The 21,428-nt window shown below is 45.0% G+C and overlaps 1 protein-coding gene across 1 annotated transcript in view; it reads right to left on the reverse strand.

Moving 5' to 3' along the window:
* The window catches only part of BMPER (BMP binding endothelial regulator), a 473,492-nt gene that overhangs the window by 382,675 nt on the left and 69,389 nt on the right, over positions 1 to 21,428 (reverse strand). The gene's annotated exons all lie outside the window — the stretch shown is intronic.

Below are 21,428 nucleotides of genomic sequence, written 5' to 3' on the forward strand. Positions count from 1 at the left end.
CACCAATTCTCTGTTTACTTTCTGTTATTTGTTGCTGTACACTTTTGAGCTCTTGTCTAAAATCTGCCACCTCCTTTTTCAACTCATTTTGTCCCTGCATAAGAGCCTGGAACATTTGAGTAACAGATATATCTTTTGAACTCTCTCCAGTCCTTTCTTGTTGTGAAAATGATGACATTTTTGTCTGTTGAGTCATTGGGCTGGATGTAGAAGAAGAAGGTGCCGAGGCTGCTTTGCCTGAAGGTGGTTTTCTGGGCCCCATTGTCTGAGTTCAGAGATGAGTATAAATCTTTTGCGAAAGAAATGGCCTCTGCGAAGCACGCAGCCAAGTGAGTCCGAGAAGACAGGCAAATCCAAAAGTGAAAGTTAATCCTCAATCACAGTTCCAAGGCAAGAAGTCACACACACAAAAAATCAAATAATCCAAATCCAGAAAGACCACATAACAGGAGAAGCTCCAGGAGTCCTTCGGGGGGGGGGGGGTTAATATAAAGCCAGACTTTCTTCAAAGGTAGTTTCAAAAGGCAGACTTCATTTATAAGTGCAAAGAAGAAGACGGAAGCAGGCCATCTTAGCTCCCCCTTTCACAGGGAACCAGGAGCAGAACATCAAAAATTTCCATAAAGTTTTCAAAACAACTCAGCAATCACCTCTTGCAATTGTGATATAAATCTTTTCACATAATTAGTTCAAGTGACTAATTCAACTTTTTGCTCTCTCTCCATTCTGAGATTGAGAGATAATCCAAATGCCACTTTGCCTGAGAGGGGTAGAAAAAAAAGAAACCCCTCTCCAATCTTCCAACTTCAAACAGATTGAATCCACAACTTACAAAAAGCTGCTGCTCATCAATTAAAAGTGATTAAGGAGATTGGGGTGAACTTCTCACCTCCAGCACTTCAGCCACTGCATGTAATTAGTTATTTCCTTCCAGAATCCATCAGCGAAGGTGCTGCTATAAACCCCCTACGCTCCCCGGCTCCTGAAGTGAAACTGGAAACCCCCCCATGGCTGCCGCCTATCCAGGGGGTTCCAGCAAGCCGCCCTATGGCAGGTGGTCCCTCCAAGACCGCCTGTGCTCCTAAAAGGAGCCCACTGGGGAAGCGAACAGCGGACCAACATCCGTCGCCTTCGGAAGCGATCTCCCGGTGAACCTTTTTTTTACGGCGTGCCAGAATTCAATTCAATTCCCCACCCAACTGTGCATGCACAAGTGATCCCCACGTATGCGCATGCAACCACTCCCCAGGCTATGGAGGCTTTCCTGAAACCTGGGGAAGGCAAAAACAGCCTCCACTGCCCCCTAGTGGCCCTCTGGAAGTCAGAAACGAATTGGTTCCAAACTTCCAGTTGGGGCCATTTTCTCCCCTCTCCAGCCTTCGGAGACTTTCCTGAAGACATTCCCAAGTTCTGGAGGGCGGGGGGAGGCTGTTTTTGCTTCAGGAGACGGTGGTTGTGAGCCTCAGGGCTCCTGGGCAGTCCATCTGCGCCGGGCAAAAGGCTGGCTCCGGTTGCAAAATGTCAGAAAATTCCCCAGTTTGCAAGGCGGCTCTCAAAGAGAATGAAGTGGGTGTGGGTGCTTCTTCCATTCTTACAATGAGCAGTAAGGGAAGTGAGGGACAGCCAATATCTGGCGTGCCACTCAATATGGCTCTGTGTGCCACCTGTGGTACTTATGACATAAGTTCGCCATCAAGACCCTATAAGATGCACCCCTCCCAAATCGGCTGCAGTAATCTGAGATCTGACTCCAGACAACAGTATGTGTGGAATGCACTCCCCCTCATTCTGTCCCCATGACAACTTTGAGAGTTGACATTCGGCTCCCCTCAGTTTCCAAAAGCAACCTGTGCGAAGCAAAAACAATTTGAGTACAAGTATAGGATTCAAGGCTACATCCTCCCCCGAGGCTTGTTTAGATTTTTTTCATGGAATCTTTCTATAAGGCAATCAGCCTGGATATTTCTACTCTTTACCCAAGATGCCTCTGACAAGTGGTAGCCCTTCCACTTGATTAACTACTAGAGTTGTCACCTCAACTCAAGGATTCATTGCACCTCATAATGGGTTTGGCCCCCTATGACCACAGAGCCGGGGGGCTCCTGGGGTAGTGGTCTCAGAGTGGACCCGACCATGGATTTTAGAAGGCTACTATGGAATACCGGGTGTATTTTCCCTAGCAGTCAGGACAGTTTCAATTGCACTGTGACTTGGTTGATGATCTTTACTATGGGGAATGGTCCCACAAACTTTGGTCCCAGTTTCTTGCTAAGGAGTCTTAACCTCAAATATTTTGTGGAGAGGTAAACCTTCTCTCCCACCAAGAATGGTCATTGTGGAGCTCTGTGTTTATCTACCTGTTTCGTATAGGTTTGTGCTGCTTTAGTCAGTGCTTTTTTGACATTATCCCAGGTTGCTTTTAGCATTGACATCCAATCAGTCAAGCTAACTAAGGAAGGGGGATCCCTTGAATACTCAGATGTTCTGACCCCCCTCTCTCCACGCCTGTGAACAAGGCAAAATACAGGCTTGGCTGTTTGCCACTGTTTAATTGCAAGATAACAAACCCTTTGGCTGAGGGCCCAGATAACTCAAAATACAAAAAACCCAAACCAGATATTCAAACACGGGTCTAAGACATTGACTTTCTTCACTGCTAATTTCGAACGGTGGTTTCCTGCAAATGTCCCCTCCCAATGCCTCACCTATAAGCTCTCTTGGGAGGGGCCAATCTACAACCACCTGTGCTAATTATCATCTGTGAGCCTGCCTACGAAACTGCTGCTTTCGTTTCTCAGCCCTTCTCACTCTAGCATCAGGGACTGACTGCCTTTGATCCTCCCCACTGCTCCATGCCTCAGGCGCTTCTTGGTGGCCAACCAGCCCCTCTGGTCCCTGCTCTGAATCTGCAACCTGCACAGGGTCTTCCACATCATCCAGGGCAGACTGAAATGATCCTCACTATCTGAGTCCAGCAGTAGCTGAACTGGATCCTTCTGGGCCACAACACTCAGGCATTGGGACAAAGTCCATGCCGCTCAGTACTTTGAACAGTGTTGGTCCTATGCTACTGTGAACGGCATTATTGTATGTGACCTCAGCAAAAGACAGAAGGTCTGCCCAATTGGACTGCTGATAGTTCACCTAGCACATCAGGAACTGCTCTACCATAGCATTCAGTCTCTTTGTCCTTCGTTGGTGCTCAGGTGAAAAGCTGAGCTAAGGCCCTGGGATGACCAATAGACCACAGAAACTCCCTCCAGAACTTAGCCATGAACTGGACCCCTCTGTTTGTGATAATTCTTTGAGGTACTCCATGCAGACAGTAGATGTGCTTCAGAACAGTTTGGCCAGTATGCGAGCTGAGGGTAGTCTGCTGCAGGGTATGAAGTGTGCCTGTTTGGAGAATAGGTCTATTACAGTCCAAATCACCGTGTTTCCCCCACTTCTTGGCAACTCTACTATAAAGTCCATTGCAATCTCCTCCCACGGTCTCATTGCCTCTGCTACTGGTTGCAGCAGTCTGGAGGGTTTTCCCAGTCATCTCTTCATTGCGGAGCAGATGGTGCAACTTTTCATCTAACTGTCCACATCTTTCTTTATGCCAGGCCACCAGAACTGCTTCCAGGCTAAGTGTAACATCTTACAGAATCCAAAGTGGCCTGCTGGTTTGGCGTCGTGGCTCCTCTGGAGAATTAGGGTGCATAGGGATTCTGGGACATAGAGTTTCATCCCCTTCCATGTGAGGTCATCTCTTTTTGTCAAGGTGTGTTGGTTGTTTTGGAACCAGGAGTCTGCTAGCAGTTCGGTTTTGAGTCTTGTGATTAGATTGCTTGCTGGTTGGTCTTGCTGGTCATGGCATTGTCATCTGGTAGTCATTTGGGCAGCTATTTGGGTAGAGGGAATGATCGCATTTGTACTGGGGCATGCAGGAGACTGGCATCAGCTAGAAAGTTCCTCCCCCTGGAATGTGCTTTAATATGGTCAAAACAGTTGAATTATTGAGCCCAACGGACTTGTTTGGGTGATAGTTTCCGTGGGATCCTGAGAGTCTCCAGGAATCAATCCAGACTTTGAACAGTTTCTGGCCTCCTTCCAACAGGTGTCTCCATCTCACCGCAAAAGCCTCCTTTTCCCATGTGGCCCATCATCTCTCTGTGTCTGTGAGCTTGCAGGAAGTGTAGGCACAGGGTTGTAAGTTTCCTTGGTTGTTTCTTTGGAGTAGCACGACTTCCACTGCCATGTCACTGGCATCTGCTTGGATCACGGAGTGTTGCTCGGGGGTCAGGATGCTTCAGCACCAGTTCCTTTGCAAACATCTATTTTAGTGTTTCGAATTCCTTTTGGCAAGTTAGGTCCCACTGTAGAGGTTATCCTAGGTGAGGTTTTGTTCCTGGGCTCCCTATCTTTAAGAGGTCTGTTATGGGTTTGGCAATCTTCGCAAAGGAGGGGATGAATTGCCTAAAGAAGTTCGCAAAACTTAGGAAGCTTTGTAGCTGCCTGCGGGTGTGAGGGAGTTGCCAGCCTAGGACAGCTTGTACTTTGTCTGGGTCCATCTCCATTCCCTCATTTGACACTCGGTAGCCCAGGTAGTCTAGCCGCGCATGGTGGAATTCAAATTTTGATAGCTTGACATACAGGTTGGCTGCCAGAAGTTTTTCCAGTACCTGTCGGACCAGGGGTATGTGGTCGTTCATGGTCTCCATGTAGATGAGGATGTCACCCAGGTAGACAAACACTCCCTTGTAGAGGTGCTCATGCAGCACCTCATTTATTAACTATATGAACACTGCTGGGCTCCCTGCAGTTCGAAAGGCATAGCTTTGAATTGGAAGCTTCCTAGGAGGCAGTTGAACACTGTTTTCCATTCATCTCCTTCCCTGATCCGTACTCGGTAGTATGATTCTCTGAGGTCTAGTTTGGTGAAGACTTTTCCCTTGGCCAGGAGAGATAGCATATCCTTCATGAGGGGGAGTGTGTATAGGTTGTGTATGCGCACTGCATTGATTCCTCTAAAGTCCACACAGTCTCCTAGTTCCATCTCTTTTTTCTTTGAAGAGGATTGGCGCTGCGACCCGTGACTTGGCTAGCCAGTATATATAAAGAGCTGTCAAACAGGGTCTCAGCTGTTGTCGTTAGCTGAGACGTGGGCAAGGGTCACTATTACAGAGCCAAAGTCACTCAGAGCTGAAATTCCTCTCAGAGGAGGTTACTTGATGAGAGGTTGAGTAAAAAAGTCACAGAAGACTTATGGGCCAACTGCTGCCAATTAGTTTACCTCAAAATGGCATCGATGAACACGCTAGTGATGTTTAATGTTGCTACAGAAACCTGGAACTCATATATAGCACACTTTGAGTGCTTCTTAGAAGCCAATGATTATACTAATTTGTCAGAAAGTAGGAAAAGAGTGTGTTTTCTGAATTTATGTGGCACAGAATTGTTTAATATTGTGGGGACACTAGTGGCACCTCAGTCCATACACACTGTGCCATGGGATGTGTTGATGGCCAAGTTAAAAAGTCATTATGCTCCAACACCATCCCAACATGCCTGTAGACATGCTTTCCACAGAAGGAAACAGCATAAGGGAGAATCGATTAACGAATATGTGGCAGCACTGAAGACGGCTGCCTTGTACTGCGACTTCCAGGATCTCGACGATGTCCTTCTGGACCAGATCGTCTGTGATGTTTGAGACCTCCACCTGCAGCGCCACCTCCTGGCCAGACCTGAACTAAATTTACAGACTGCTCTAGATGAAGCCAGAGAGATGGAAATGTCAACTAGATCAACTGAAGAAATCCAACAAAAAACAAATCTGCAAGCTACTGGTAGACTTCTTAAGGTGCATTATGAAGAAACCAGCCCTGATGAAGCAACTGAAGAAGGCGATTAAGTGCACCGGTTCAAGTCCGGTCAGGTGAAATGTCGGCAGGGTAAGCCCTTGTTTGCCCAGACTAACTGCCCTGGGTGTGGGAGGAAACACGCTAGAGCAGACTGCCATTTTAAGAACACAGTCTAGGAGGAGGAGGAGCTATACATGGTGGCGATACTGCGGTTTCCGGTTACTCTGGATTAGCTGTTGAATCCGGATCATCTGGACAGTCCAATCTGGACCCAGGCCATCCCAATGAGACGGTGGGAGGAAGGGGAACATCTGGGGGATCCAGAGACACCGCAAAGTCTCTGGAGACCCAGGAAAAAGCCCCTTTTGCTGGCAATCAAGAGCCAGCCCATGGGCTGCCAAAGCTGCTGACAGCTCCGTAAAGTAAGAGCAGAAGAGAGAAACATGCCAGTTTGGTGAGACTTTTTCTAAAAAAAAATTTATTGCAAAGAAAACACCCAAAATTTGGAGACTTATGGCAAAATAGAGAATAACCAGAGACTCAGCGGCAGTTTTAAGCATGGTTAATTGAAACCGTTCGGGTTTTTTCCTCCTTTTTATTACCGGAAGGCAGGCTGGACTTTCACTGCAATTTAAAATGGATTCATTGTTGGAGCCTTCTCTTTATTTCTAATTTCTTGATTTTTGGAAGTGAATTGAATAGACATTCTTTTTTTAAACTGCCCTAAAAATTCTTTTTCTTTTTTCCCCCCTTTCCTTATTATCTCTTTAGTCCTTGGGCTTTTTCATTTGAATATCTCTTTCTAAAAGCAGAGTTGTAAGAATCTTGAGATTAGATATAATTTAACACTGCCACCTAGCGGATTTTGAAACAAAGTGGCCAATTCTTACTGTTGGAATTGTTTAGAGAGAAACTCTTTCATTCAAGATTAAGACCTGATAAGAGGCAAGAACAGTTGTTTATGCAAGTGTTTCTTGTGGATCTTTAGTGTCTGGAAACCTATTTTGGAAGATGAATGAAAACATATAAGGGAAAATTGGAGTGACCTTGGAAAGGTCTCTACACCAAAAAAACCTACAAAAAACTTTGAACTCTCTCTTCCTTTTTTTTTTTTTACTGACAGTGTTTACATTACTTTGCCTGGGATGTGATTATTCCTTTTTGTTCGCCCTCCTTCCTCTTTTTTGTTGAAGCCTTGAATTTTTGAAGTGTTGAATATTGTTTTTTTTCTTCCTACCTTTTTGAGACATTTGAGATATATGAGACATCTGGATGGTTTGTTTTTAAATCTAAATGGACTGAATTAAAGAAATCTGCCAGCAAAATTTTTCTTTTTCCCTTTTTCATTTTCCCCCTCCCATTTTTATAATGTTCCAATTCCCCTGCTCTTCTTTTTTCTTTTTTCTCTTTCTTTAAATTGGACCTTATGATTTGGAACTAATTGGACAAGTTGGTTAAGATTTTTATTGTCTTTTTGGTTGTTTTTACTACATTTCTTATATTTTTTACTTTAACTTTGACCTCCTTGCCTACTTTTTCTACTTATTTACTCTTTCTTGTTTTATGTTCTTGAGATATCCCAGTGGTCATCTGGGATATCTTTTTCCCCTCTTTTCTTGCTTTTTTCTTTCCCTTTTCTTTTTTTTCTTTATAGTCAATCTTAATTGGATCAAGTTATGAAAAGAAAAAGAAAGAATAAAATCAGGAAGATGAGTAGAAAGACAACACCAGTGGGCTCTGCAACAACGACCCCTGCCTCTTCTCCAGCAGGAGGACAAAGATCAATACAGAGGATGATTCAACAGGAAAAAGAGAAGGCTACATCATTAGAGGCAATTATGCAAGCAATACAAAAACTACAAACAAGCACCGATGAAAAACTAGATACACTTGTAAAGAGGTCTGAAAATATGAAAAAGAGGATGGAGACAATGGATCAGTGAATTGGGAATATAGAACAAAAAAAGGCAAAACAGTGGGAAAGTTAGAAAATATTCAACAATGGATGATGAAACAAGAAGACAGAATGCAAAAAATTGCTGAGAGGAACAAAGTGAGAAGAGGGATGAAGAACTCGACAGTATATTGAGCGAAATGGAAATAGAAAGCAGTGCAATAATAGGATGGGAGATGGAGTGCTCTGAATATTTCTTAAGATTTCAAAATATAATAGAAGGGAGAGAATCTGCCACAAATAATATCTGAAATCCTGACAGATGTGTTAGAGATACCCCAAGAGAAGATGATGAATGGCATAGATGAGACATTTTGGGTAAATACAAGATATGCAACGAGAAATACTCTTCCAAGGGAAGTCCATGTAAGATTTACTTAAGAAGCATTGAAATTACAAATATTGCAGAAAACAAGAGATAGAAAATTGGAATACAAAGGCAAGGAGATTGTAGTCTTAAAGCAAATTCCAAGAAGAGTGAGAGAGAAGAGAAGAAAATATCAATTCCTGACTACAATTTTACTTAAGATAGGAGTTAACTATAGATGGCTGATACTGGAAGGTTTAATATTTCTATGGAAAGGACAAAGATACAGAATCGATACAATTGAAAAAGCTGAATCCTTCTATACAGAACATCTGAGAGGAAAGGCTGAGAAGACTGGAAAAGAAAAACTACTGGTGCAACTGTTAGATACACCCATGACTGAAACTGAGAAGATGGAGGGCACCGTAGGTGGGATTGATATTGAAGAAGATGCCATTGGGGGTGTAGATATCAGAGAACAATGGGAACCAAGATCAACTACAGCCATAAATCCTATATATAAAACATAACGATGGAAAGGGAAAAAATGCTTACAATTAATATAAATGGACTTAACTCGGCAATCAAAAGAAGGAAAATATTTCACAAATTAGAAAAGTTAAAATTAGACATAATTTCCTTACAAGTCCATATTCGACAAAGACATGGTCACTTATTAGTACAACCAAAACTTGAAAAAAAATTACCTCTTTGGTGGACTGCAAGAAAAGAGGATTGATCTTTTATATTAAAGACAAATTTCCAGTGAAACAAATTTATACAGATGAAGACGGAAGAATCTTGATGGTGGAAATTATGGATAGTACCAGGAAAATACTTTTAATTGCAATTTACGCACCTAATGAAAAACAAGATGAATTTTATAAAAAAAACTCCACAAGAAAATTTGTGACTTAGACTATGTTGACATTTGTATGATGGGAGATTTTAATGGCATTACAAATCAGAACATGGATCATAAAACACATAAAACAATAAAACCAAATAGAAAAACACTCCCGAAGTCCTTCTTCAGGATGATGGATAAAATAAACTTAAAAGATGTCTGGAGAGAAAGAAATCCTATAAAAAAACAATATACTTTCTATTCAAATAGATACTTATCATTCTCTAGAATCAATATGATTTTGACCTCAATGGATTTATTTGATAATGTACAAGAAGTGGAAATTGAAATAAGTACTTGGGCAGACTATAACCCAATTATAATTAAATAGAGAGGTCAAAGAACAAGATCTAGATTAACATTAAACAATATGATACTGAAAGAGGAAGACTTTGTACAGAAAATGGAAAAAGAATTGGCTTTCTTCTTTAAAGAAAATAAAAAAGAAGATACATCCATGCAGAATCTTTGGGACACAATGAAAGCCTTTTCTAGAGGTCTGATAGTAGACTATACAAGAATGAGAAACTTAAAGAAAAGACAAACATGTAAAGATTTAGAAAAAGACTAAATGACACTGGAAAAAGAGCTACAGAAATCTCCACAAAAGGAAGAGATTAAAATAAAAATGGATACAATTAAACACAAAATGGATTTACTGGAAAAGGAGGAATTGGCACAAAAAATTAGAGGCGCTAAACAGAATTACTTTGAAAATGGAAATAAGCCAGACAGATAGCTGGCATATAAACTGAGAAAGGAGAGAGGTAAAGAAAATACAACAACTAAAAGATGAACAAGGACAAGTGCACTATGGAAATGCTGAAAAGAAGAAAATCATACAAGACTATTATGCCAAGTTGTGTGAACAAGAGAATATAGAAGAGGGAGGAGTCAAGCAATACTTACAGGATGCCAATCTCCCCGGATACCAAATGACATTAGAACTATACTAGAAGGTAAAATAACAATGATGGAGCTAACTGAAGCTCTTAAAAGATAAAATAATGGGAAGGCCCCTGGACCGGATGGCCTACCAGTAGAATTTTACAAAACACTAGAGGAATCGTTGTCTCTTCCCCTTTTAGAAGTTATGAATGAAGTAATGGTTAAAAGTAAAATACCTAACTCGTGGTTAGAAGTATATATCACATTGCTACCTAAAGAGGAGGCAGACCTTATGCAAATTAAGAAATATAGACAAATCTCCTTGCTAAACTCAGACTATAAGTTATTTGCATCTATACTTTATTATTATTATTATTATTATTATTATTATTATTATTATTATTATTATTATTATTATTATTATTATTATTATTATTATTATTAATCCAATTTATAGGCCGCTCCCTCTCTACCAAGGGACTCAGGGCGGCATACAATTCATTACACAACAAATAAATAGCGAGGAGGAGATATAAAAAAACATTGTACAATACATAATAAATAAATAATCAATTAGTTAAGAACAAGATAATGCAATAAAAACAATTAAAATACCCAAAGCCAAACTTAATTTAAAATTTAAAAATTATCCAGGGGGATTAGAAAATATAGTTATAATTCAGGCCAGGCCGGCTAGTTGGAACAGGTGGGTCTTGAGTTTCATGCGGAAGGAGCGGAGATTGGTAGCTGTCCTAATGTCGGAGGGGAGGTCATTCCAGAGGGCTGGGCCCATCACAGAGAAGGCCCTACCCCTCGGCGCCGCCCTCTGGCATTGCTTAGTGGACGGCACCTGGAGAAGTCCCTCTCTGTGAGAGCGAATTGGTCGCAGGGATGTATGGGGCAAGATACGATCCTGCAAATAGCTAGGTCCTGTGCCATGGAGCACTTTAAAGATAGTGATCAACACCTTGAAACGCACCCGAAAGACTACAGGGAGCCAGTGCAGCTCGCGCAGGAGAGGTGTCACATGGGAGTACCTCGTACTCCCCATCACTGCCCGCGCGGCTGCGTTCTGGACCAACTGCAGTCCTCGGGTGCATCTCAAGGGAAGCCCCATTAAAGAGCATTACAGTAATCCAGACGAGACGTCACCAGCGCATGAGTGACTGTGCGAAGGGCATCCCGGTCCAATAGGGGGCGCAATTGGCGCACCAGGCGAACCTGGTGGAACGCCCCCCTTGCCACGGCTGCCACATGGTCATCCATAGACAGCCGGGCATCTAGGAGGATGCCCAAATTGTGCGCCCGCTCCATGGGGGCCAGTTGGTCGCCCCCAATGGCCAGCGATGGAGTCAGCTGGTTGAACCGAGAGGCCGGTAGCCACAGCCACTCCGTCTTGGAGGGGTTGAGTTTAAGTCTGTTGTCTCCCATCCAGACCCGTACGGCTTCCAAACACCGGGACATCACGTCAACGGCCTCGTTGGGGTGGTTCGGGTGGAAATGTACAGCTGAGTGTCATCAGCGTACAGATGGTATCCCACCCCAAAGCCATGGATGATCTCACCCAGCGATTTCATATATGTGTTGAACAGGAGAGGCGAGAGGACCGACCCCTGTGGCACCCCACAAGTGAGTGGCCTCAGGGTCGACCTCTGCTCCCCTGCCAACACACATTGCGTCCGGTCAGAGAGGTAGGAGCAGAACCACCGTAAAACGGTGCCCCTTACCTCCAGCCCCTCCAGCCGGCGCAATAGGATACCATGGTCGATGGTATCGAAAGCCGCTGAGAGGTCTAACAGAACCAGGATAGAGGAACAGCCCCCATCCTTGGCTCTCCAGAGATCATCGACCAACGCGACCAAGGCCGTCTCCGTGCTGTGCACGGGTCGGATGCCTGACTGGCGCAGGTCTAGATAGTCAGTTTCCTCCAGGTGGCGTGGGAACTGCGTGGCCACCACACTCTCTACAACCTTCGCTAAAAAAGGAAGGTTGGAGACCGGATGATAATTAGCTAGCTCAGTTGGGTCCAGCAAAGGCTTCTTGAGTAAGGGCCTCACAACCGCCTCTTTCAAGGCGGCTGGTAGGAACCCCTCACCCAACGAAGCGTTCACCACTCCCAAGAGCCAGCCTCGTGTGACCTCCCAGGATGCCAGTACAAGCCAGGAGGGACATGGGTCCAATAAACATGTGGTGGCTCGCAGTTGCCCACGTAACCTGTCCAAATCATCGGAGGCAACAGAGTCAAACTCCTCCCAAAATGGTCTCTCAAGACTGGCCTCGGACGTCTCCCCTGGATCACTGAAGGAGACCCATTCCCTCCGGATCTGAGCGATTTTATCCTGCAGATATTCCCCAAATTCCTCTGCCCTGCCCTGCAAAGGGGCTTCCCGCGGCCTCTGTGATAGAAGAGAGGGGGTCACCCGAAACAGGGCGGCAGGGCGGTTGTCTGCGGATGCAATGAGAGCGGCACAATATCGACGTTTGGCCACCCTCAATGCCACAAGGTAGGTCCTTAGGTAGGCTCTTACCTGTGTTCGGTCAGATTCGGAACAAGAGGATCTCCATCTGCTCTCTAGGCGTCTCCTATGGCGTTTCATCACCCTCAACTCCTCGGTAAACCAAGGGGCCAGAGTGGTTCTTTGCCATAGGAGAGGCCGCAGAGGCGCAACCCGGTCTAGGGCCCCGGCGGCCACACTATTCCATGCGGCCACCAGGTCCTCCGTCCGGGAGCGGGTCAGGTCGACAGGAAGTGGCCCAAGCTCCGTCTGGAACCTTTCCGGTTCCATCAGGCACCTGGGGCGGAACCATCTAGGACATTCTGGTTCCGCCTCCCCGCGGTGGGGGGTAGTACCAGGGAAGTCAAGCCGGAGAAGTGAGTGATCTGACCATGACAGGGGTGTGATGGCTAAGTCCCCTATTCCCAGATCACTCGTCCACTGGCCAGAGACAAAAACAAGATCTAGTTTGTGACCTCCCTCGTGCGTGGGGCCCTGAATTAATTGAGTCAGGTCCATGGCTGTCATGGAAGCCATGAACTCCCGAACCACCTCGGATGCTTCTCCCATCGACGGCAAGTTGAAATCCCCCATAACTAACAGTCTGGGGGTCTCTACTGCCATCTCTGCGATCAGCTCGAGGAGTTCGGGCAGGGCCGCTGATATATAGCGAGGAGCCAAGTATACAATCAGCAGGCCCAACTGTCTCCCTGGGCCCCACCTCACACTCAGAGACTCACACCCGGATGTCTGTGGCACAGTGAACTCTCTCGGTTCCAGACTCTCCCGTATGATCACCGCTACCCCACCACCCCTCCCCTGGGCCCTTGGCTGGTGGAATACACGGTAGCCTGGTGGGCACATTTCCACGAGGGGCAAGCCACCCTCGTGGCCCAACCAGGTCTCCGTTATTCCTGCGAGGTCAGGCTCCCCCTCAGAGATCAAGTCTTTTATGAGGGGGGCCTTATTAACAACAGACCTCGCATTACACAGCATCAGCCTCAGGCCCAGGCTCTGTCGATCCTGGCCACCTAGTATGCAGGGGTTGGTACAAATGACTGGGTGTGTCCAATGACCATGGTCTCCCAACCGACTGCAGGTATTATGTCTGTCCTCGCACCTACCCCTCCCTACGACCGTTGGTATAACAAAGCCCTCTGTAGGAATGTTATTTCCCCCCCTCTCCCTCGCTCCGCTCACTCCCCTCCTGACCACACCTGTTCGCCTGGCACTGATCCCATTCCTGGTCGGTTTAACCCTCCCCTCCCCTTTGGAGCCCCCTAAAACTGTTAAAAAGCTTTTTATTAAAAATCCCCTGAGCTTCTGTTTCCTCCACCTCTCTGGGTTAATAAACCCGTCATTAAGGTGGGCCCTTGAAAGGGCAGAGGGCCATATCTGCGAGAGGGGGGACTCTCGCAGCCGCAGCAGATCTAACCTCGAATAAATATTATCTTACACGCAGGGCCGCATGTGTTTTCGGGTGCTGTGGTTGTTTTTCTGTAGTTGTTTCTTCTGATTTTTTTTATAAGCCGGATTCCCTACAAAAAGGGGGGTAGTTGACCATCCCTGATGGAAAGGATGGGGTGTTGGATTGCCAGCTGGTCTGTAGATGGTGCTAAGATGTAAGTCATGGTGGGCGGTAGAAGTGAGCCCAAAGTCAGGATGGTCTGGTTAGTAGCTCGGAATAAGCAAGTGGAAGAGGCAAGGGGCAAGTTGTCAAAAAAGCAAGGCAAAACCAGACCCAAAGCCGTGTTCTGAGGGCCGTAGGACTGTCCCAACCTCCTCCACAATCTTCCTAGGGTCTTCCGGCGCCGTTCTGCGCCTCGGGCCTCATATTCCCTCGCGCGCGCCCCCCCCGCTGGTCTGGCGCTTATGGCGACTGAGTTTGGCGCTCGGCGTCTCCAACCGCCTCCGCCGCCGCTGCCTCTATGCCGTCGCCTTTGGGCCGCTCGGGTTATCAGGGTCATCCCAATGCTGTTATTCCCCCGCTATTCCTCCATTTCGCTCCGTCCTCCGTCCCCCACCACCTCACACGAAGCCGTTCAAAAACGCTCGGAAGATACCAGCTCCAGCTCCAGCTCCAAACGCTCCAAACGCCAAACGCCAGCTCCGAGCGGTCCTCCGAACGGTCCTCCTGGCTCCAGCTCCAGCCGGCCATTCTCCTACTCCCATCCGGCTATCCGACCACCCTGGTGCGCCAACCTGGATCCAGGACGACGCCAGGGGTGGTCGCCAACAGACTCCCCCGACCCTTGAGGTGGAAAGAGGGCCGGCAGCATCCCTACTCCTCAAAAAGCCCCCGCGGTCCTGCGGAGCTTAGAGGCAAGCCGCCATTCCCTCCCGGAAGCTCCTCCTCCTCTCTGGCAGAGAGACGTAAAAAATATCTTAATGGGTTTATCCACCTGGATCAAAATGTTTTTTTACCAAAGAGACAAATTAAGGATAACATAAGAATAATAATAAGATACCTTGGAATACTATGAGGCTCATTCTGAAAAGCAAATGGTCTTGATGTATCTTGATGTGCAGAAGGCTTTCAATAATGTGAACTGGTGATTCATGATACAACAAATGGAACAAATGAACTTTGGTAAGAATTTTATTCAAGCTATACAAACGGTATATCACAAGGAAACAGCTAAGATAATGATGAATAGAGAATTGACAGATCCTATTGAAATAAAGAGAGGTACGAGACAAGGCTGCCCATTATCACTGCTACCTTTTGTCTTAACGTTAGAAGTTTTAAATAGAAGAATCAGAGAAGAGGAAGAAATAAAGGGAATGCCTATTTTTAAAAAAGAATATAAGTTGCAAGTGTTTGCAGATGATTTAGTTTTCATTCTCGAGGAGCCACTTGAATCTGCACCTAAACTGATAGAAAGAATTGAGGAGAATGGAAAAGTAGCAGGCTTGAAAATAAATAAAGATAAAACAAAGATCTTGACAAAGAACATACCATCAAAACAAAATGAAGAATTGGCGGAAATCTTGGAGATGCAAGTTACGAACAAGGTCAAATATTTGGGGATTTCTTTAACAGCTAGATGTAGTACTCTCAAAGAGGATAACTATCTTAGATTGAAGCAACAAATTGCAACGGACTTGATGAAATGGGAAAATCTACAATTATCAATGATTGGGAGAATCTCAACAATTAAAATGAACATTTTACCTAGAATCTTATACTTGTTCCAGACAATCCCAATTAGGTTGGGGAAAGACTATTTTGAAGATCTAAATAAAATGGTGCTGAAATTTATATGGCAGGGAGGAAAAGCAAGAATAAAACTTAAAGTGTTGCAAGATGCTAAAACAAGAGGAGGGCTGGGCTTATTTGATTAGGAGCAATATTATCAGGCAACAAGTCTAATGTGGATTAAGGAATGGATAATATTAAGAAATGTCAGGCTTTTGAATTTAGAAGGTCACAACTTGCTGTTGGGATGGCATGCATTTCTATGGTATAAGGCAGTGATGGTGAATGTATGATACGTGTGCCGCAGGCGAAGCGCTGCCCTGTCAGCTGGCCAGCTTGTGCATGCTGAGTTCACCCTTTTTAAAAGCCATTTTTCGCCCTCCCCAGGCTCCAGAGGCTTTATAGGAGCCTGGGGAGGGCGAAAAGAGCCCCCTGCCTCCCTGGAGGCTTCATGAGCTTCCCTGAAGCATCCGGAGCGCAAAAACCATCCCTACGGGCAAACCAGAAGTTCGGGAACAGACTTCCGGTTTGCTCTGAGGTTCGTTTTGACTGCTCCAGAAGTTTCAAGGAAGCGTCCTGAAGGTCCCTGAAGCCTTCAGAGCGCTCAAAACGACCCTCCGAACAAACTGGAAGTGACTGTGATGACCTTGGCATAAAATAAAGGCAGACAGCAAGGAGCTTGACTAGAGCTTGTCTTTATTCAACGGCAGCCATCTGTAAACTGACTTCTGCCTTAGATGACATCATTAAAAAGGTTAACTGTTTCCTAGCCTTCTTAAAGAGCTAAGCACAGCAATTGCACTTAAAATATAACATAAAACTTACACATCATTACATCTCCCCTCTTAAGTATAAAACATCTAATATGTTACAAAACCTTTCCATATTTTTGATTTAATGGCTCGACCATAGCGAGAGAACGTTACCACTGTCTGATCATCTGTAAAGTTACTGTCAAGTTGTGAGTCGGTCCCAGCATTGTCACATGCTGATATGCTTAGATTGTTCTTGGCGTTTTCGGTAGGCTGTATATCTGTGTTCAGAAGTTTTGTGCTATCATGCATCCTTCTGCAGCAATGCACGTAATGGTGCTGTATGTTGTGCGAGGCCCTTAAGAGAATTTCGATAGATAGTTGAAAATGCCCAATGATGTCTCCAGTTCCTTTCTGGAGGCTGGGGCCTTCATGTTAAGAACTGCTGTGATCTTCTTTGGATCAGGCTTCAAACCCTCTTTGGTTAGTAGGTGTCCAAAATATGTCACTTCTCCTACCCCAATTTGCATTTTATTTGGATTGAGTTTAAGATTTCTTTCACGACATCGATTGAGCAAAGCAGTAAGGTTTCTGTCGTGCTCTACTTGATCCTTTCCATAGACCAACAAATCATCAACTATTACTTCAACACCCTGTAGACCAGCAATTAGTTCATGTGATTTCTTTTGAAATATCTCCTGTGCTGATGCTATGCCGAAAGGTACCCTTGTGAAGCACCATCGACCCGCAGGAGAGTTGAAAGTAGTGAGATAACTGCTAGCTTTGTCAAGATGCAATTGCCAGTAACCAGACTGGGCATCTAGTACACTGAACACTGTTGCTCCTACTAGCTTGTGTACTATGTCCTCCATGGTGGGGAGTTTGTAGTGTTCTCTCATTATTACTTTGTTCAAATAACGTGGGTCAATGCATATACGAATTGCACCTGTGTTCTTCTTCTCCACCACAACCATAGACCTGACCCATTCCGATGGTTCAGTGACCTTCTTTACTACTCCCAACTTCTCCATCCTAGTGAGTTCCTGTCTGACTTTATCCACAAGAGTTAGAGGTATTTTCCTTGGCGCATGGATGACAGGCTGTGCACCCTCCTTTATACATTTGTGGCTTATGCCTGGGAGACACCCCAGGCCCTTGAATAGATCACAGTACTCATGTTTAATGTCAGCTTCCGTCAGACCTCTGTGCCCACCATCCACAGTCATTATTATCTTCACAAGTCCAATCTCTTTATTTGATTTGAGACCTAGCACAGCTGGGGCTTGCGTTTCTATCACAAACAATTGTAAAGCCCTTTCCGATCCCTTGTAGGTACATTGTACATGGCAGCGACCCATTACTTTCAGCTTTTCACCACTATATCCCACTAAATTCAGTAAATTCAGGGTCTCTAAAGGGGATTCATCCCTGAGGTGTTCCAGATATATGTAGCTTGGCACAATTTACTTGTGCTCCAGTATCTATTTTGAATGTGACTGGAGTTTTATTGGCCCCTATCTGTAATGTTAGATTGGCTTCATCTGTAGACTGATGTGCTTTCTGTATTGCTGTGAGATATATCGAGGAGCAGTCTGAGTTTGACCCTGCATCATCATCATTGTTCTCTATAGCATATCCACAGCCCGTGTTTGTGGCCTTTCGGTTCGCAAAGACAGTTTACACACCCTAGCAAAATGTCCTCTTTTCCTGCATTTGTTGCATGTTTGCCCCCTTGCAGGACAGACACTGTTTTTATGGTGCATATTTCCACAATATCCACAAGCTGCTACTCTGTTACTTGTTCCAGTGCCATAGGTGCCTTTTGTTCCTTTGTATGCCCTTTCTTGACCATATCTACTGCTTTGAGTTTCTATAGCATTGATCTGGTGCTGTGTTCCTTCCAGTATCTGCATGTCTTTTCTTGATATTTCATATACTCTGACAATCCTTACAGCTTTCTCAAGATTTAAGTCTTCTTCCTGCAGCAGTTTTTCCTGGACTTCCTTAGACTTACTGCCCATCAAAATACGGTCTTTAATCATATCTCCAGCATCATAAAAAGCACAGTCTTTGGCAAGCAAGCGCAGCTGGGTCACCCAATCATCCACAGATTCACCTCCACACTGGTTTCTCTCACAAAACAGCTTTCTCTGCACTGTGGAGTTTTTTCTCGGGTTACAGTATGCTTCAAACTTTGCAAACAGTACCTCTGTTTTCTTTTTGTCCTCTGCAGTGATCTCCCCACTTGCTTGCCAGGCTCTGCACACATCACGTCCTTTCTGTCCCACACATATTAGAAAGTGTGCTGCTTTTGCTGATTAGTCCAATTGTCTACATCAGGTCCTGCAAACACAAGCTCCATCAGTTCCTTCCACCTTAACCAGTTTTCAGATATATTCCCTGATTCCAAATCCAGGGAAGGAGTGTTCTTTGTGTTGCTGTTTGCTGCCATAACTCTTCTCACCCTATTCCTGGTACCATGTGATGACCTTGGCATAAAATAAAGGCAGACAGCAAGGAGGTTGACTAGAGCTTGTCTTTATTCAGTGGCAGCCATCTGTAAACTGACTTCTGCCCTAGATGACATCATTAAAAAGGTTAACTGTTTCCTAGCCTTCTTAAAGAGCTAAGCACAGCAATTTCACTTAAAATATAACATAAAACTTACACATCATTACAGTGACTTCCGGTTTGCTTCCGGTATGGTCGTTTTGACTGCTCCGGGGGCTTCAGGGAAGTGTCCTGAAGGTCCCTGAAGCCTTTGGAGCGCTCAAAATGACCATCTGAGCAAACCAGAAGTCACTTCGGTTTGCTCGGAGGTTCATTTTGACTGCTCCGGAGGCTTCAGGGAAGCGTCCTGAAGGTCCCTGAAGCCTTCGAAGCGCTCAAACGACCTTCCGAGCAAATCGGAGGTCACTTCCAGTTTGCTCGGAGGGTTGTTTTTGACTGCTCCAGAGACTTCAGGGAAGCCTCCTGAAGGTCCCGTTGCTTCCGGAGGGCTTCCGGAGGCGGGGGAGGCTGTTTTTGCCCTCCCCGGGCTCCTATAAAGCCCCTGGAGCCTGGGGGGGGTGAAAAAAGCATGCAAAAAATGGGGGGTCACACCTTTAGTGTGCGCATGCGCACTGGGGGGTCGCACATTGCATTATGGATATGGCACACCTGCACATGCCCCCCCTGCGCTCCCCCCACTTATAGCATGCGAGCCCAAAAAGGTTCGCCATCGCTGGTATAAGGGAACCAAAGCACATGGTTACTTTAGAAGGCATTATATAAGAGACGCTTTGTTATTAAACTGGGAGAAGATTAAGAGGTTACATTATTTAAAAATTCCAGTTTGGATATCAACCATTGAAGCCTTTTCATATTCAATAATATACAAAAAGGAACAAACAGTTAGATATGCTGAACTATTAAATACAGAGGGTGAACTTAAATCCATTCAAGACTTGAAACAGGAAGGAATTGTGATTAATTGGCATTCATATGTGCAAATACAATGAAGATCGAAAAATGGAGGGTTTTTATGATAAAATGACTGAACTAGATAAAATTTTAACAGGTACTGATGAAAAAGTAATTTAAAAACTTTATGGCTACCTATTAGAGGTTAAGCTACAAGAAGAACAAGTTAAAGAAACTGTTAGCTTGGGTGGGGGGACTTTGGGCATGGAATTGACCTAGAGAAATGGCAAAAACTGTGGTCTCAAAACTATAAAATGTCAACTGCATATAAAGAGAATTTGTATAAGATGTTTTACAGGTGGTACTTATTCCCAATGAGAATAGCAAGAATGTCTAAGAACAAATCGGAAAAATGCTGGAAATGTCATCAAACGCCAGGGTCATATTACCACATGTGGTGGACTTGTACTGAAGCTAAAAAATATTGGACTAAAATCCACATGTGGTTGGAGAAAATGATACATAAACACATAGACTTAAAACCAGAACTCTTTTTATTGGAAATCATACCAGAAACATATAACAAGGACTTGAAATATTTGATTGTAAATATCTTAACAGCTGCTAGAATTGTATTTGCAAAAATTGGAAAAATGAGAAAATACCAACACAGAAGGAAACTATTTGGAAAATAATTGAATGTGCTGAAATGAGTAAACTTACATTTAAAATTAGAGAACAAGAGGACGAGCTATTTTATAAGGTATGAGATTTGTTTTACCAATGGTTAGACAAAAAAATGTGTCGGAAGGACCAGAGGTCAGGGATTATGCAAAGCTCCGGGGGCAGCTCATTCCAGAGGGAAGGTGCTCCCACAGAGAAGACTCTCCCCCTGGGGGTCATCAGCCGACACTGTCTGGCCGACGGTACCCTGAGGAAGCCAACTCTGTGGGATCGTACTGGACGGTGGGAGGATACTGGTGGCAGTAGGTGGTCTCGCAGGTACCCTAAACCATGAAGCGCTTTAAAGGTCATAATTAATACCTTGAATCGTACCCGGAAAACAACCACCAACCAGTGCAGGCCGCCTAAAAGGGGTATAACGTGGGAGTACCTAGGTACCCCCATGATGACCTGCGCGGCCGCATTCTGAACCAGCTGAAGCCTCCGGGTGCTCTTCAAGGGCAGCCCCATGTAGAGAGCATTGCAGTAGTCCAGGTGAGAAAGGACGAGGGCATGAGTGACTGTGCACAGAGCATCCTGATCCAGGAAGGGGCACAACTGATGTACTAGGCAAACCTGGTAAAAGGCCCCCCTGGTCACGGCCGTCAGGTGTTCTTCTAAACTAAGCCGCGTATCCAGGAGGACTCCCAGATTGCGGGCCCTCTCTGAGGGGGCTAAAATTTCTCCCCCTATCATCAAAGATGGGACTAGATGCACAAATCGGAATGATGGAAGCCACAGCCACTCAGTCTTGGAGGGATTGAGTTTGAGCCTGTTCCTCCCCATCCAGATCCGCACAGCCTCCAAGCATCGGGACATCATGTCGAGGGCATGATGTTTGGGTGGTTTGGGATAGAAATGAAAAGTTGGGTATCATCAAGATATTTATGATACCATACCCCAAAACCACAGATGATCTCGCCCAGCGGTTTCATATATATGTTGAACAGGA

The sequence above is a fragment of the Natrix helvetica genome (assembly GCF_964273705.1).
Source record: "Natrix helvetica genome assembly, chromosome: Z".
In the NCBI taxonomy this organism is placed as follows: Eukaryota; Metazoa; Chordata; class Lepidosauria; order Squamata; family Natricidae; genus Natrix; species Natrix helvetica.